The sequence below is a fragment of the Myxocyprinus asiaticus genome, chromosome 14, assembly GCF_019703515.2.
Source record: "Myxocyprinus asiaticus isolate MX2 ecotype Aquarium Trade chromosome 14, UBuf_Myxa_2, whole genome shotgun sequence".
Classification (NCBI taxonomy): Eukaryota; Metazoa; Chordata; class Actinopteri; order Cypriniformes; family Catostomidae; genus Myxocyprinus; species Myxocyprinus asiaticus.
In genome coordinates, this window is record NC_059357.1 from 49,650,735 (window position 1) to 49,669,886 (window position 19,152).

At 38.6% G+C, this 19,152-nt stretch overlaps 1 protein-coding gene across 3 annotated transcripts in view; it reads right to left on the reverse strand.

Moving 5' to 3' along the window:
* Window positions 1-13,726, reverse strand: part of LOC127452169 (G-protein coupled receptor family C group 5 member B-like) — a 34,260-nt gene extending 20,534 nt beyond the window's left edge. The window contains exons 1-2 of one of the 3 annotated variants that reach the window (XM_051717466.1): window positions 13,101-13,726; window positions 11,087-11,183 (exon numbers count right to left, since the gene is read on the reverse strand). The gene's annotated coding sequence lies outside the window, so the exon portion shown is untranslated. The remainder of the gene's footprint in view (window positions 1-11,086; window positions 11,184-13,100) is intronic. The other 2 variants (XM_051717467.1, XM_051717465.1) reach the window with 2 other exon arrangements.
* Window positions 13,727-19,152: the final 5,426 nt, after the last annotated feature.

Here is a 19,152-nt window from a genome sequence, read left to right on the forward strand (position 1 = left end):
GCACCCCTCATGATATAATATTGGGAGGAGACTTTAATCTTTTGATGGACTCAGTCCTTGATCACAGTGAAGCAAAAGTGTGTAAACCCCCTAGAGCAACACTGACGCTTCACTGGATGTGTAAAAATCTAGGTCTTACGGATATTTGGAGACTTTTGAACCCATCTGGTAGGGACTATAAATTTTTTTTCCAACAGTCCATAAGATTTATTCTAGAATAGATTGTTTTTTTTAATATTCAAATCCCTCATTTCATCTGTTGTTGATTGCTCAATTGAAAATATCTTAGTCTCAGATCATACCCTGGTGAGTTTAGAGGTGTTGCCATATACAGAGAAAAAGAAATCATATAGTTGGTGCCTTAATGTGTCCCTTTTGCAAAATCCTGATTTCCAACAAATGTTAAAGGCTGAAATCAATGTTTATATGGAGACCAACTGGTCCTCAGTATCCTCTGTGGGTGTGGCTTGGGAGGCACTTAAGGCAGTTCTTAGGGGTCGGATCATACAGTATGCCTCATTCATCAAAAAAATCCAAGTACGAGAACTTGGAGTTGGAAGGAAATATTAAAAATTCAGAGGCAGAGCTGAAGTGCCATTTGTCATCTGATGGCCTCAGAGAATTGACCCGATTGAAATACAGATATAATACTATTTTGTCACGGAAAGTGGAGTTTTAGCTATTCAGGACAAGACAGTCATACTTTGACTTGGGGGACAAAGCAGGAAAACTTTTGGCTAGATATATAAATCAGAGAGAGTCTTTTTCTACCATTCCCTCGGTGAAATCTGCTGGTGGTGTAATATTTACCTCAGCCATTAATATTAATAATGCTTTTAAAGAATTCTACTCCGATCTCTATAGTTCCATGTCTTCGTCTACTGATGAAGATATTAGAAACTTTGTGGAACCATTAGATCTCCCTAAACTGACGACTGAGCAAAAAAATTCTCATGATTCTGAGATAAGTTTGGAGGAGCTTGGCGAGGTTATTAAGGCCTACCTACAGGCAAGGCTCCGGGGCCTGACGGCTTTGCCGCTGAGTTTTTCAAATCTTATGCTACAGAATTTGGCTCCACTTTTGTTAGAAGTTTATACTGAATCATTAAAGAATGGAAAGCTCCCGCCAACCATGACACAAGCCCGGATCAGTCCGATTCTTAAAAAGGACAAAGATCCAAGCGAGTGTAAAAGTTACCGTCCAATTTCCCTGATCCAGTTAGATGTAAAAATTGTCAAAAATTCTGGCTAATCGATTAAGTTATGACATCTCTTATACATATAGATCAGGTGGGGTTTATTCGAGGCCGTAGCTCTTCTGATAACATTTGGCATCTCATCAATATCATGTGGTCAGCAGCGAACGAACAATCTCCGGTCGCTGCCATCTCACTTGATGCCGAAAAGGTGTTTGATATAGTAGAATGGGATTATCTTTAAGATTTTGGAAATGGGTTCGGAAGTACTTTTATTGGTTGGATTAAGCTACTTTATAGACACCCTGTAGCGGCGGTACAAACAAATGGACTAATTTCAGATTATTTACTCTGGATAGGGGCACCCGGCAGGGTTGCCCTCTTTCCCCATTGTTGTTCTGTCTTGCCCTGGAACCATTAGCAGCCACGATAAGAAATGAGGATGATTTTCCAGGGGTGATTGCGGGAGGTATGGCGCATAAGCGTTTGCTTTACGCAGATGATATTTTATTATTCGTCTCTGACCCTACTAGATCTATGCCTTGCCTCCAAAGAATTATTAATTCCTTTTCCAAGTTCTCAGGATACAAAAGTCAATTGGTCTAAATCCGAAGCTTTGGCTTTGACAGCGTACTGCCCAATAACGGCTTTTCAGCCTGGCACCTTCCAGTGGCCCAAACAGGGAATTAAGTATTTGGGAATTTTATTCCCAGCAATTTTTTCTAATTTAGTTAGTTAATTTTGACCCCTTAATAAAAAGGTTTCCAAATGATGTGGACAGGTGGGCTTCATTACATTTATCGATGATTGGGAAGGTTAATGTTATTAAAATTAATTGTATTCCAAAATTCAACTACCTACTACAATCTCTCCTTGTAGATGTCCCCCTCTCTTATTTTAAGCAATTTGATAGTATAGCGAAGTCCTTAATTTGGAATGGAAAGCATCCCAGGTTACATTGCAACAAGTTACATAGGCCGATTGACAAAGGTGGGCTAGGCCTACCCAAGATTTTGTTTTATTATTATGCGTTCAGTCTCAGACATTTAGCTCATTGGTCACTTCCACCTGAGAGAGCCCCTCCCTGGTTTGGAATTGAACAGTAAGTTATTGCCCCTATTTTACTATTACAAAGCCTATTAAACTAATTGGAGAAGTCGCACCCCATTATCTCGCATCTGCACGTGCTATGGACAAGTGTACAGAGTGTTTAATTCAGACATTTATTTAAATGTTGCCTCAAGCATATGGCTAAACCCATTCTTTCTGTTGGTCAGAGTGGATTGAGAGGGGTGTTAATACACTCGGTGACCTATATGAGAGTGGTGGGTTGAGATCGTTTGAAAATTTGGTCCAACATTTCAGGATTCCTAGATCGCAGTTCTTCAGGTACTTAAAGCTGTGCCGCCTGCTTTGTACTATTTTTGGGAGTAGCATACACCCCGCTAAAAGGGCAGATACTCTAGAAACGATGATTACTGCTTTTGGAAAAGGTCATGAGGCATCAGTGTATTACTCCCTGTTAATTCATAGTCTGGGGAATGGAGCTTCAACTTCTCTCAAAAGATTATGGGAGAGAGATTTAAATTTGGTATTGGAGGAGGGAGTGTGGGCTAAGATTCTAAAAAACGTCAAGTCTACATCTAGAGATCCGAGGGTGCGTCTGATGCAATTTAAGATTTTGAATCGATTATATTGGACCCCCTCTAGATTGTATAGACTTGGTCTTAAATACACACCCACCTGCTGGCGATGCCAATCAGAAGACGGGGACACAACCCATGTTTTTTTGGGATGTGTTAAAATATAGGAATTTCGGTTAAAGATTCAGAGATTTATGTGTGATGTGTTGGACACAAGGTTTTCATTTTGCCCCAGACTCTGCATTTTGGGTGATGGGGATAGCCACTGGAGAGGTTGGGTCCTGGCCGGAGTTATGGTGGCCAGGCGAATAATACTCAGGGGGTGGAAGATGGCTGGGGCACCCTCGTTTCGGGAGTGGTGCGGGGAGATGAGCGAGGTTGCGGCATTTGAGGAGGCAATCTTCAGAAGGTTAGGAAAGTGGGATTTGTTTAATAGGAAGTGGGGTGGATATTTTGATTTTTTGGAGGGTTCTCGGGGAGGGGCTTTTTCTTTTAACTTTTAGTTTGATGTGTATATGCACTCTTGCTTTTTGAAAGTATTTTATTTTTAGTTTGTTTCTAATTTTTTGCTATAATTGTACGAGACCACTGTAATGCGTGTTTGTGTCGGGTGGGGAGATGTTTGGAGGGAAGGGTTTAATTTATATAACTGACTCCGTATTTTATGTTGTGTCTATTGGTTTATGAATGGAATCAATAAAAATGTTAATAAAAAATGCAATCTAGGATGCTTACCATTCCAAATGAAGGACTTTGCTATGCTATCAAACTGCTTAATAAGAGAGGGGGACATCTACAGGGAGCTGTAGCAGGTAGTTGAACTTTGGAATACAATTCATTTTAATAACATGATAATAAATGTAATTAAGTCCACCTGCCCAGATCGCTCGAAAACCTTTAATAAAAAGGGTCAAATTACCTCTAACTAAAATCACACAAATTTGATGGGAATAAAATACTCAGATACTTAATGCCCTGCTTGGGCTACTGGAAGGCGCCTGGCTGAAAAGCCATTACCAGGCAGTATGCTATCAGAGCCAAAGCTTCGGATTTAGACCAATTCACTCTGTATCCTGAGAACTTAGAAAAGGAATTAATAATTCTGTGGAGGCAAGGCATAGATCTAGTAGGATCGGAGACAAATAATAAAATATCATCTGCATAAAGCAAAAGCTTATGCGCCACACCTCCCGCCTCCACCCCTGGAAAATAATCCTCCTTTCTTATCGCGGCTGCTAATAGAACAATAAGTGGGAAAGAGGGCAACCCTGCCGGATGCCCCTATACAGAGTAAAATAATCTGAAATTAGTGAGATGGCAGCGACCGGTGTCTGACCGTTCGCCAACGCCCACATGACATTAACGAAATGCCTAATGTTATCAGAAGAGTTACGGCCCGAATAAACCCCACCTGATCTATATGTATAAGAGATGTCATAAGAGAACTTAATCGGTTAGCCAAAATATTTGACAATATTTTAACGTCTAGCTGGATCAAGGAATGTAGACGGTAACTCTTACACTGGCATGGATTTGTCCTTTTTAAGAATCAGACTGATCCAGGCTTGCGGCATGGTTAGCGGAAGCTTTCCATTCTTTAATGATTCCATATAAACTTCTAGCAAAAGTGGAGCCAGTTCTGTAGCATAAGATCTAAAAAACTCAGCAGCAAAGCCGCCTGGCCCTGGAGCCTTGCCTGTAGGCAAGGCCTTAATTACCTCACCAAGCTCCTCCAAGGTTATCTCAGAATCAAGATAATATTATTTTAAAGCATTAATAACATCAATGGCTGAGGTAAATATTTCAGCACCAGCAGATTTTTCTCAGGGAATGGTAGAAAGACTCTCTCTGCTTTATGTATCTAGCCAACAACTTCCCTACTTTGTCCCCCGACACAAAGTATGACTGTCTTGCCCCGAATAGCCAAAATTCCACCTTCCGTGACAAAATAATATTATATCTGTATTTCAATCGGGTCAATTCTCTGAGGTCACTGGACGACATTCGGTGCTTCAGCTCTGCCTCAGCACTTGTAATATTCCCTTCCAATTCCACGAGTTCTTGTGCTTTGGATTTTTTGGTGAATGCGGCATATTCTATGATCCGGCCCCTAAGAACTGCCTTAAGTGCCTCCAAAGCCATGCCCAGAGGATACTGAAAACCTGTTGGTCTCTGTATAGACATTGATTTCAGTCTTAAGCATTTGTTGGAATTCAGGATTTTGGAAAAGGGATACATTAAAGCACCAACTATATGATTTTCTTTTCTCCATATGTGGCAACACCTCTAAACACACCAGGGTGTGATCTGAGACCAAAATGTTTCCAATTGAGGGACTTGGATATAAAAAAATAAAACAAAATCTAGAGTAAATCTTATGGATGGATAACATTTTTTTATAGTCCCTCCCAGATGGGTTCAAAAGTCTCCAAATATCTGCAAGACCCAAGATTTTTACACATCCTGTGAAGTGTCAATGTTGCTCTAGGGGGCTTGCAAACTTTTGCTTCAATACGGTCAAGGACTGAGTCCATCAAAAGATTAAAGTCTCCTCCCAATATTATATCAAGAGGGGTGCCAGCGGCTTGCAACATCCCTTCAAGATCTATAAAAAAAGCCCTGATCATCAATGTTAGGTGCATAAATATTAGCCAAAATAAGACTTTTCCCCTGAATCAGCTAAAACAATAATGACTCTTCCTATTTAGGGCCCGAGCACAGATGGTGTGAGGACCGTATTGTTCTTCTAGGCGTTTATTAGGGCCCGAGCACCGATGGTGCGAGGACCCTATTGTATTTGCTCCGTTTATTATTATTACATATTCTTTTTTTCCAAAGTGAATCGCATTTTTGAGGGCCTAAACATACTCAAACTCACAAAACTTTGGACAAGTGGCAGAAGTGACAAAAATGTACATCTGATATGGGTTTCAGAATTAGGTGTGGCAAAATGGCTCAATAGCGCCACTTACAAACTTTCAACGATGTGCGCTTGGTTTCACCTACACATACAAAAATCAGTACACATGTGTAACCTACAAAAAAAAAGTATCTCTGACCCATGCCCTAAACTCAACAGTAAGTCAGCCATTTTGATTTTTCTCTTAAATTTTTGCTCAGTTTTTGCCATTTCCAGGCCTCGTACTTTAACGAACTCCTCCTAGAGATTTCATCAGATCTACTTCATGTTTGGTTATTCTAATCTAAAGGCCTTGGCGATGCTAAATACTTTTGATGTCTCACAAAGTTCCATGTTTCGCCATGAAACAGGAAGTTGTTATAACTCATACATACAATGTCCAATCTGCCCCAAACTTCACATGTTTGATAACAGTCCTGGCCTGAATACATATACGTGCCAATATTCAGTTATAGTCATAGCGCCACCTACTGGCAACAGCCAATTCTAGGTCTTGTACTTTAACAAACTCCTCCCAGAGATTTAATCAGATCAACATTATATTTAGTCAGTCTTAATCTAGAGGCCTTGGTGATGTTAAATTGCAAAGCTTTTGAGTTTTCGTTGAAGGGTGTGTCCGTGGCGGCCTGACAAAGTTCAATATGAAATGAGTTACATTTGAGGCCTAAACATGCTCGAAAACTCATGAAACTTTGCACACATCTCAGAAGTAGGGAAAATTTACATTTGATACTGGTTTTAGAATTGTGGCAAAATGGCTCAATAGCACCACCTACAAAATTTCAACGAAGCAGCCCTCATGCCACGTTTCACCTACACGTAAGAAAATCAGTAGGCATTTGTAACATGTCAACACGTACAAAAAAGTCTCTAAGAACCATATCCTAAACCCAACAGGAAGTTTTATTTTTCTTTTTTTTTTTTTTGCTCAGTTTTTGCCATTTCCAGGCCTTGTACTTTAACGAACTCCTCCTAGAGATTAAATCAGATCAACATCATATTTGGTCAGTCTAAAGGCCTTGACGATGCTAAATTGTGAAGCTTTCAAGTTTTCACTGCACAGCGTGTCTGTGGCAGCCTGACAAATTTTGATGTTTCGCCATGAAACAGGAAGTTGTTGTAACTCAAACATACAATGTCCAATCTGCCCAAAACTTTACATTTGATAACAGTCCCGGCTTGAATACACCTACGTACCAATATTCAGTTATAGTCATAGCGCCACCTACTGGCAACAGAATGTGACATGTTTTGATGTATAGTTATAAAAGTTGTATTTGTTGTGAAGTAATAAGTATCTTACCTCAGGAAAAATTAACTTTCCAGTCAGATGCAGCTGAAGTAGGCCTACTAAACTGCCTGAGAAAAATGCGTTGTCTTGTTTAAATATCTTGAAATTTGTTGAGATCATTATTCTGATGTTATTTCCGTATCTTTGATAAAATTTGTTGTGAAATAAAAAGCCTTTACCTCCTTAACTCTCCTGTCCTCTCAAAATTACATACAAATACATGACCTGAAGAATGAAATACATTATAACATAAAAAGTGCTACAAAAAATGTAATGCCGTTCCCCTGGCACAGCAGCCCCAATGTGCACCAGGGTGCAAGGGCCTGTTAATCGCTGCTTGCAGCTTTAATTTATCTTTAATCTGTTTGAGAATTGTAGATGCTTACTTATCAGTGTAATGACTCCCCTGCTCTTAATTGAGTCTTTGGAGAATTGGCCAATTATAGACCGATTTCAAATCTCCTGTTGTCGGGCTTTACTGGTTGTTTAGATCAGTGTTACTATCAGAAATAATTAATAATTATTTCTGTAGTTATTAATCAATATTTAAATTAATTAATTGGATCTAATTCATTAAAACCTCATATGGGACTCCAGTAAATGTAGTGTGCTACGTTTAGGAGCAAGTTTGGTTATTAGCAATAACTAATAATTATCAAAGATAATTATTAATTATAAAAATCAATAGAACATTGATAAGAATCAATGTTAGCTTTTTTTAATCCTTTAAAATCAACACTTATCAAAGATAATCATTAATTGTTAACATCGATGAAACATTAAAATTAACACTAGCTTATTGATCATTCAAATTCAATCAAAGATAATTATCAAAAATCAATAGAATATTAATAAAGATTAACATTGACAGGGCACCACCCTGGAATCAGGGACTAATAACCGAATATTAAAACAGTCTCAATATTAGATTGTTTTCTTAGGAAAATCGACATCCGAAGAATATCGATTTTCGGGAAAAAAAAAACAATGAATGAAGGTTTGAATCCGAGCACTGACATCCCGTCAGCATGACACAGGCATATGCAAAACAAACCAAAACACTTCTCTTTGTAATATAAACAAAAGTTTATTTATGCAGTAACATCAATTAATAATACAATGCAGTCAATAAACTTCCAACTTACAACTACAAACTAAAAAGTGACATGATTAGATATGGAAATAAAAATAATCCTATAACACATAAGGTGTGTGTGTGACAGTGTGTCAATGTGGTTAGTGAGAGAGAGAGAGAGAGAGAGAGAGAGAGAGATTATTCAGTGACAGCCCGAAAGCTGAGTTCACGATAGCTGGAGATAAAGCAGCCGCGTTCATCACTCAGAGACGCGGTTTTACGAGCGGGGCTCGTACAAGTCCTGCGTTATTTGACTCTAATGGATTAACTCAGTTTCTGTCTCACCCGCGATGGCAAAAATGCACAACAATCCAATTTGGTTGGACCACAATACAGCAAACAAATTCGTGATAATTAATACCCTGTGTATTAATAATGAGCGGACATGGCGGTCCGTAAACTATACAAGCAAAAACCTTGAAACACAAGAATAACACGCTATAATATTCTATCTCTGCCCAGACGTAACCTCTTACTTGAATCGCATGAGGACACAGGTAGAATGTGTTTTCCTCCGTCCTTTAACTTTGACCCGGTTCCTTGAGGCTCGGGTGATGACGGGAGGCCGTTTCCTCGCTCTGTCGGCGGGCGGTACGGCTGTTGATTCTCGGCGGGCTGGCGGAGAACTCAGAAATGTCGGCTTGATTGAAGATGGAAGAGAAATCTTTAATCTCGTCACTTCTGTAGGCCAACGGATGAAGATGCGAATTGCTCGGCGGTCTCCTTCGGATCCGTTAGAGTGTTCGGTTGAACACAGAGTAATCTCAACTCGTCCAGCGAGATGGAGATTGTATGGCTACAGTTTCAAGTCGGACATTACTTCCTTATGCCACGAGGTTGCACCGGAGAGCAGCAAAAAGCTACGTCCGTATTCGGTGAACTAAGTCGCTGGAAGCAACTCTGGATGCATTTTAGAATTATTTGAAGTCCTGATGATGTCATGTTTGAGGGACATTCTGTGGTGTGCCTCATCCAATAGGAGTTGAGAGCTCGATCCTTTAGAGGGCAAGGCTTCATGGATCTGTAGTCTGTTTTGGACTCCCTTTGTTTGAGTTTGGCGTGATTTTTATCAGTAAAATTTACGACTTAGAAGGTGGGGGCTTGAGTTATGTTTTTATGACTGTTAGGCCTGCCTTTGTCTTCTATCTGAACACATGAGGCCCAACACTGTTCATTTCGAAAATACTAGAAAAGGTATAAAGAAAAGGTGTCCTCCCAACTATGTTCATTTCTACAGAGAAATGGTATATATGAACAAATTTAGTCAGGATTTAGGCCCCATCACAGTACAGACACTGCATTTATCAGAGTTACAAATGACTTGCTCTTATCATCAGATTGTGGCTGCATTTCTCTTCTAGTGCTTTTAGATCTTAGTGCTGCATTTGACACGATAGACCACGACATTCTCTTCAATAGGCTGGAGAATTATGTTGGCAATAGTGGACTTGCATTAGCATGGTTTAGGTCCTATTTATCAGAACGCTACCACTTTGTATGTGTAAACGAGGAATTGTGAAATCAAACAAAAGTATGGAGTGCCACAGGGATCAGTTTTAGGGCCTCTGGTTTTCACCTTATACATGCTTCCCCTGGGAGATATTTTCAGGAATCATGGAATAAGTTTCCACTGTTATGCCCATGATACCCAACTTTATTTCTTTATATAACTTTAAAATTCACAATTCTCCAAATCAGTAGAGTGTATCAATGAAATCAAAGATTGGATGGCCAGAAATTTTCTTCTACTCAATTCCAACAAAACAGAGGTACTAATTATTGGGCAAAAAAAACCTCTAAAATTAAGCCGCTAAAATATAATTTGACTCTCGATGGATGTATTGTCGTCTTCGACAGAGAAGAACTTGTTACATTTGATACCAATCTGTCCTTTGTAAATCAAATTTCCAATGTTTGAGGAACAGCATTCTTCCACCTGAGAAATATTGCTAAGTTGCAACACATGCTCTCTGATGCTGAAAAACTAATTCATGCACTCATGACCTCGAGTATTGTAATGCAAGTTAAATAAATAAACTTCAATTGGTTCAAAATGCAGCTGCCAGTAAACTGACTAAAACCAAGAAATATGATCATATTAGCCCCATTTTATCATCGTTACATTGGCTACCTGTTAAATTTTGTATTAATTTTAAAATTCTGTTAACTATATACAAAGCTTTGAATGGTCTAGCTCCACAGTACTTAAGTGACCTTCTACCATGCTATATTCCATCAAGTTCATAACGATCACAAAATTCTGGCTTGTTAATAGTTCTTAGAATATCAAAATCCACAAAAGGAGGTAGATCCTTTTCCAATTTGGCTCCTAAACTATGGAATAGTCTCCTTAACACTGTTCAGGACGCAGACACACTCACTCAAAGTCTAGACTAAAGACTCATCTATTTAACCAGGCATACACATAATTTATCCATCAACTCTCAATTAGGCTGCTTTAGTTAGACCAACATCTTATGGAGTTTTGTGTTCCTTGCCACAGTCGCCTTCAGCTTGCGCACAGGGGTTCTAAATGTAATTATTATTTAATTATTTAATTTTTAAACACAATTTTCAATCATATTTAATGAAACTACACAATGATCACTAAGACCTTATAGATATTATGCTTTCATTTTTTGACAATGCATGATTTTCTGTAAAGCTGCTTTGAAACGATGTGTGTTGTAAAAAGCGCTATACAAATAAAAATGATGAATTAAAATGGTAGTTTAATACGGTTTAACAATCACACAAGGACATATCACGATTTTAATTTGATTAACTGTCCATTTCAGTGTAAAATGAGTAACAGAGCATGCGTTCAAATAAGCTTGTGAGCATTTAAAAGTTGTGTTAATCAGACAGCACACGGTACTGCAGAAACACTGGTATCATTACCTCTTTTTTTATTTGAGTATCGACTTGGTACCCAAGTACCTGTACTTTTGACATCACTACTGTCAACTTTTAGGTGTATACTAGCCTACAGATGAGCCTAAAAAAATAAACAAATTTTAACAAATTTCAAACTTTTGACTTTACAGTGTCTTTAAAGACTCTCAAGTGGTAGTTTGTACATTTGTAACAGTGAAGTAGTATCTTCTAAGTTGGACTATGCCGTCATGGTGTTTTATTTTTTCCACCCCTTTCCACCATGTAAAAAAATAGGGAAAAGCTGATGCCTTGTTCCATTGTGCATCAACAACAGCTTTCTAACCTTAACACAACATATGAACATCATATTCTGTAAAAGTTTGCCATGCACATATCATTTGTCATTTTTTAAAATCTCTGCACCATTTGAGGATATCCAGAGAGAGACGTGTTTTGCCCTCCTCTGCCCAAAGCTTTCCAAAGCACCCCCATTTAATCTGCTCCCACTCTTTTGTGCTGCTTTGGTCTCCTATTACATAACAAGGATCCAGCTCACACCAGTTCTGCTGCATGGTTCACACTAAGGCTTCATAATATGAGCCTGTGCAGTCTTTCTAACTAAAGCAAATAACTGACAGACAGATAAACAGATTTTCTGCCCAAATTAATCATAGATGCCTTATCATAACATACAAACAACATTGCATAGCATATATTTCACCTAAAAATCAAATGAAATTTATATTTTTTGTGTTAAGAAAATGAAGCCTATGTTTAGAGCCATTAAGGTCCAATCTTGAGAGATGTTAAAGATATTCACTTTAAATGATACTGTATGTTCAAACTGTTTTGAGTGACTGCATTTCTGAATCATTAGCACAACACTATCTTTATTAGACAGATAAAACATGTTGTTTTTGTTAAAAGAAAATCATTGTAGTATTGCATGTCTATTTGAACCTATGCTCTGAAAATCAGTGGTAAACATTTTAAGAAGCAATTGCTTACCAAGTCACTTCACTCATATTGAAAGACCTGAATCCCATAACCCTTGACAAATCAAGATATTAAGATGACTAGTCACTGAGACTAAAGTGTTGTATCTTTTTGATGACTAATGTTTTCTTAACTAACTACAAAGCCAAGTTCTGCATTTACATAATGTGAAATTATTGATAGCACTAAACTCTTATCCTTATTCTGCTTGCATGTAGCTTTTCTAAATATTTCAGGGCAGGAATTATTTTGCCCAATTAAGACAGTGTTATCAAGGTATATAACCCACATGAACCAACTAATCGTCGTCGTCGCCTTTGGGTTCACTTGAACATGACATTCTAGTGTGTTTGATTAGGGTTGAAGCGCAACTCCACAGATCCCCAGCTGCAAGGTTTAAGCATACACATACTGTACATGGCTGGTGAAATTAAATGCAGAGACCGAGAGAGAAACAATTAATGTTCTTTCAAATGTCTCTTAATGGTGTAGTATGAAGGCATCCCAGCTCCTGCTTAATTACAACTCATTGACATGTTACTTGCTTCATTGCATGGCCATATGCTAATTAACATGGCAATTAAAATGTAAAATATTTAACCCCTCTTCCATTTCTGCATGAGATCATTTATTTTTTCAAAGAAAATCACATAATGTGCTCTTCTATGTCTCATGTAATTATTAGTCAGTACGTAAGGTATAGCCTAATTCAGATGCTCAGATACTAAAAGGCATTTTTAGTAAAGCCTTCGTGTACCAGAGGACATGATCTCCTGAGTTCTTATTGAAAATAAAGCTTTGTTGACGTGCCCATGCCCCTCTCTTTTCATTTTCAACTCAGCTTCAATATATTCTCTTTAAAACGTCCATTTACAGCAGCATGAGACCTCTAGTAATCCCTGCCAACATTTCAAAAATAGCGTCAGATTGAACAGAGATGATAACTGCAATAATAAAAATAATAATCATAAAATAAACAGCACTGAACACAGCAGATCCGTGATTATTTATTTCATTATTCGTAGCTGCTCTGTGCACGTACCTTGAACGATTAAAGAATCCAATGATCGATGAATGCGCGTGTCGCGTTTGTAGGAAATGTCACATTGCGGCTCATGCAGTGGATGATTATGCTGGGTTTACAAAAGAACAATCCCACTATCCTTCTTTAAGATGGTTACTTGATTGTCCCCAAAATATTCAGCTTAATAGAGCGTTTGCTGAATCGTCCCTTCATCTGATTAATAAACGATGTCATGCATACATTAACAAAAAGCGTTGAGATTATTATTATTATTAATAATAATAAACGTTATAAAAACCGGATTCCCTCTCGCGCTTCTACATTAGTGCTGCGTGCGCTGTTCATCAGTTTCCACCGCGATATGACATTTGACAGTCGTCCTCATTCTTCATCGCCTCAAAAACACACACATACACATTTGGCTATTGTCCGCTTTCTTCTTTTTTGTTCGTTCACCGCAGAAGGTTCGTCTTCACGGGTGAATGTTTTAATGTGTTTTGCGGTGTTCTCTGTGTTTCTTCTTTCAAACATCTGCAGCACAACATTCCCTTTGGCTGTTAACGTGCCTTCTCAGCTGTTTGATTCAATCAATCAGAAGGGCTCAAGCCAGGCCCCTCGTTGTCAGTCACACACAAGTCCTTCAGACATGAACCTCCGCCTCTTTCTTTCACTCACAAACAAACCCCGCCTCTATTTCTCTTCACTGGACTTCGACGTTCGTGGTGAATCTGTTTTTACACCAATCTGTTTTTGGCTGGAGTTTTCAAATTTGTGAATTTTTGAAAGAAAAACGATCTCTGGTGGTAGCCACACTAAAAAGCAACTATGTAAACGCTAATGTGATTGTGTTTTAATGCGAGTGTAATCATCATCAGTTAAAGAGTAGCTAATGCCTCTACAATTTGAGAGTACAGGGAGGGTGATATGTTGTCCAAATGCGTTCTCATGACATGATGCAACACTAAATGGATTGGGTTACAAAGGAGACAAACAATATAAAAAATAAAAAAAATAATATGTTTGCGAAATTTCCACTCAAATGGCCTTTTACTGATAAAATGGTGTCCGTGATGACGTAATTCAAAAAAAAGAAAAAAAAAAAAAAAAAAAAAACGCACTACTGCCACATCCAAAACCGTGTGCTATCACAGTATGTAATGTATTTGATGAAGGACACATCTGCCAACAGCATGTTCTTTTAGGTATGCATGCGAGTAGAATGAATAGATTTAAGACATCATGTTGGCATCATCTCATGACCTGAATATATGACGTAATAACAACAACCGCAAAAACTATCTGCTTTGGTTTTGTTAAACAAGCACCATTCAAGCACAAGGAACAATTATCTTGGTATATATAGCACTAACAGTTGAGAAGAGGCGTCCACTTCGCGATTCACCGCCGTTCTTTTAAATCTAGTGTTTTGAACATGACGATGCCTCAGCTCCCGAGGGATTGTGGGATCGTTAAGTGCCCAGTCAATCCGCACTTAAAAATCTCACTAGAAATATTAGGTCATCCGGGTATTTCTCACTTACTGTTTTACGAATACTGTGGATTTGGGCATACTACAGCACTCCATTGGCATATTGTTGTCAGCATACTATACAGCAACGGTTCCCAACCTGGAGGTCCCCCACCACTGCACATTTTGTATATCTCCCTTTTCTGACACACCCAATTCAGGTCTTGGAGTCTCCACTAATGAGCTAATGAGTTGAATCAGGTGTGTTTGATTAGGTAGATATCCAAAAAGTGTAGTGTTGGGGGGCCTCCAGGAACAGGGTTGGGAACCACTGCTATACAGTATAGTAGAGAAGTATGAATATTTGTACGCAGCGTTTTGCACATAAGTTTTGGTTTAGTGCAAAAGAAATCTGCCCTTGAGCCGTTTCCATACAGAATTTTGTGTACTGTATATCGCAAATTGTGTACCTTTCGTGTCCTAGATGTCCCCACATTTGTATAAAATGGAGAGAGTATTGAGGTAAATTATTGAAATTTGCCAGCTTATTGTCATTTTAAATTCACATAATTGCATTATAAGAAACATCAGAAGACGACGTCGAAATGGAGTAGTAGGCTAGCTTGTCTGTATCTGGGATTATTAGAAGAAATTGACTGTAATACCAGGCAAAATACAATAGAACAGGTGACATTATAGCAAGCCTGTAATGCTATATTACACTCTTGAATCAAAAGTATGGACAGTCCATTAACAGTAATTTTATTTGTCCTTCCAGAAAATGTTGCAAAACATGAGGCTGTGGTGTCTGATTGTCCGAACAACACATAAAAACCTCAACACTCCACTTCACTCTGCTCAAATCACACAATTTTGTGCTTGTGTAGGCTACTGTGATGAGGAGGAGGGTGTGGCCAGGCCGTGATAATGCACGGCTGGTGCTGAATCAGCTGATCAGCGGGAGAGCGAGATAAAGGGGAGCCGGAGGTGCCAGTTTGAGAGAGAGACGTGGCTGTGTTGCATGTGTGTCTGTTTTATGTTGTTTTGAGTTTTGGCATTAAACTTACGTTTACTGTTCAGCTGGTTCCCACCTTCTCCTTGACCGTCCTGTTAACTGTTACAGCTACTTTTTCTAATTTTTCCAACCAAAAGAAATCATGCTCACTTCTTTCGCTTTTACATGGGTAAATAAACAATAGATAGCATGAAATGCTTGTGAAACACTGCATTAGTCCATATGCAACAGCCACTGTTATCTGCAGTTGTTGTTTTTTTCCGAAGAGATGTTGGAATTTACATTAAAACTCTGTCCATCTCTTAAAAAAATCAACAATAACATAAAAACTCGGAATGTGTGAACGAAGTTCTGTGTCTTTATAACTTTTGGTATAATATGACCCCATAGCTCTGTTATTTATCTGTCTCTGTACACTTATGATTTATTTTTCATAATTTAATTACTCCCTTCATATCCCTTTTCTCTTATGTCTATTTTTATTTGTAGCCTATATTTAGGGGCCAAGCACCGAAAGTGCTGTAGCCCCTATTGTATCCATTAGTATTATTATTAGAGGCCTAGCACCAAAGGTGTTGTGGCACCTATTGTATCAGAATCAGAATGAGCTTTATTGCCAAGTGTGCTAACGTACACAAGGAATTTTTTATTTTTATTTTTTTTTATTTTTTTGGTGATAGGAGAAACAAGCAAGTGCACACAGAACATTACAGTGAGTAAAAGAGTGACAGTGAGGTAAGAGTATAAATAGACGTACAAAAAAAAAAATAAAAAATAAACAGGACATATAACATGTACATGTGCAGGTGGTAATATATGTGCAAGGTAGGGGTATGTACAGTTACTGAATTAAAAATGAGTGAATTTACATATGTACATGACATATTTATACATTACTGCACTATGAGAGTCCTGATGCAGTTTAATTGTTCATGTGGTCAAGATCATGGTTTTCATTAGTATTATTATTATTATTATTATTATTATTATTAGGGGCCAAGCACTGAAGGTGCGTAGCCCGTATTGTATCTGTTAGTATTCTTATTAGGGGCCAAGCACTGAAGGTGCTGTGGCACCTATGGTTTTTGTTGGTTTTCTTATTATCATTAGGGGCCAAGCAACGAAAGTGCATAGCCCCTATTGTATCCATTAGTATTATTATTATTCCTCCACAATGGCAGTCTATAGCAGCCCATAGAACCGTTCGTAGGAAAATTATGAAATTTGGCACACTGATGGGGTGGTCATGAATAGTACCCATAGCAAATTTGGGACCTCTAGGACAAACTCCATAGCGCCACCACCAGTTCAAAAATTACATTTTCTTTTGCGTGTAATTTTTGAACCATTTCTCCTCTTAATGTTTCAAATGAAACCCCATACATTATAACTCCGCTCATTACAGTAGCTGCCATCTTGGATAATGATGTGTACAGTTTAAAAGTTTCATGTCCTTCAAACTTTGTATGATTTGTCCAAACAATGGCTCAAAAAAATCTCTAGACCAAGCCACAGAAATGATAGTAAAGAACTGTGATTTTCGCCATTGTTTAAGTTACGACAGCGCAAAGTTAACAAGGCTGATGTACAACTGGATTTGAGGTGGTATCACGGCAACAGTTTGTCCTATCGAAGTGAAACTTGGTATACTTCATCAGGACCATGATCTGAGGGTACATGCAAAGTTAAGAGACAGCACCACCTATGAAAAATAGCTATTTTTGCCCATATCTTTTGAACCATACGTCCTAAAATCATGAGGTTGGTGTCTTTGGACTCCTTGGGTCATGAGGATTTCAACTATACACATTTTCCATATCAGCCATACTATCCCTCCGCCATATTTAATTTTATTAAAAAGTGATATATCTTTTAAAAGCATTGTCAGACTTAAAAGAAAATTGAAATGCATCATCTACATCATGTGACAGGATCCCTGAGCAGTTCAGAGACAGCACCACCTAACCTTGCGATGTCTCTTTGCCACTCATTGGGTATGTCAGCTGAGTAGTTAATGCACTGGACTGTAGTTCAAAAGGCCCTGGGTTCCAATCCTTACCTGAGCAAGTAATTTGAATCAATTTCTGTTGTACTAGAGCTTTTTGTAGTTCGCTTACTGAATGTCGGGTATTTTGGGCGTCAGCCATTTTGAATTAAACCGATCAGCCAAAACATTAAAACCACCTGCCTAATATTGTGTAGGTCCCCCTCATGCCGCCAAAACAGCGCTAACCCGCTGTAGAGCCGAGGAGGGCGGGGCTGGGCTGGAATGAGACACACCCGGTCCCTAATCAGCCTGATGGGGCGCGCGAGGGATAAAGGCGGCCGGGGACGACAGTTCGAGAGAGAGAGAATTGCAGGCAGCTGTACTGTGTGGTTTTTGGTTGTGTGTTTAAGTTGTTTATTAAATTATTATTTAAGTTGTCAAGCCGGTTCTCGCCTCCTCCTTTCCACTGAACCCCCTTACAAAGACCAAGAGGAGGTTACCCCATGTGACTCTACCTTCCCTAGCAACTGGGCCAATTTGGTTGCTTAGGAGACCTGGCTGGAGTCACACAGCATACCCTGGGATTTTAACTTGCTAACTCCAGGGGTGGTATTCAGTGTCTTTACTCGTTGAGCTACCAAGGCCCCCCCTAGAAAACATAAATTTTAACATTAGACGTTAAGTTCCGATTTTAAATTCACTATTGTTTTATATAGAATTGTTCTATAGTCTATACAGTATTTAACACAATTACATCAGAAGTAACTGTAATTAAATTACTGAAAAATTAAGAGTAATCCCATACTTTTTAATTACAGTAATTAATTACTTAGTAATGCATTACACCCAACACTGGGTGGCAGTGATCTGAATCCAAATACAATTGGTTTAGCGTTCCATGATGCTGGACAACGACATGCACTTAGCTATTACTCACTATATTTTTGTCTGTGAGTAAAACAAATAGGCTGGTTGAATTCATGTGTCATATTTTCTTAAAAAAGAAATCTTTGTGTTTTGCAGAAGTTGGCATAAGGGTCAAAAAATCATAATTCTTGGGTGAACTATCCCCTGAAGCTGTACTAACTGTATATTTAAAGTAACTATATTGTGGCAGACCCCTGCCTTCCCTATTGAAGGAGGTAGTTGGAACCGGGTGAACACTTGACATAGTTACAAACAGTCAACTCAGACACAACATACAAAGTGCTATCTAGCACACACGCGCCGGCAGACACACACAGCTCCATCTCTCTCTCTCTCTCTCTCTCTCTCTCTCTCTCTCTCTCTCTCTCTCTCTATGCATCTGAGTGAGTGCTGATGGTGTTCTTTCTGTAAGTTTTCTTTACACTTCCTACTTTCTTGTAGATCAGTTAATTTTTTGAAGGTGTAATTTAAACTTTTTGTGTTAAGTGTCGCTGAGATGGGGATAAATTCTGATGGTTTCTCTTCATTAACTGCACGGCATGGATGTAAATGCATTCCGGGTGAATCGATCACAGTCGAAGAAGTTTTAAATGCTATCGGTGATGAAATAGGTGCTCATAATATCTTGTTGGCATCTAGGATGAATAAAGCCCTCGTTATTTTTCTTAAAGAG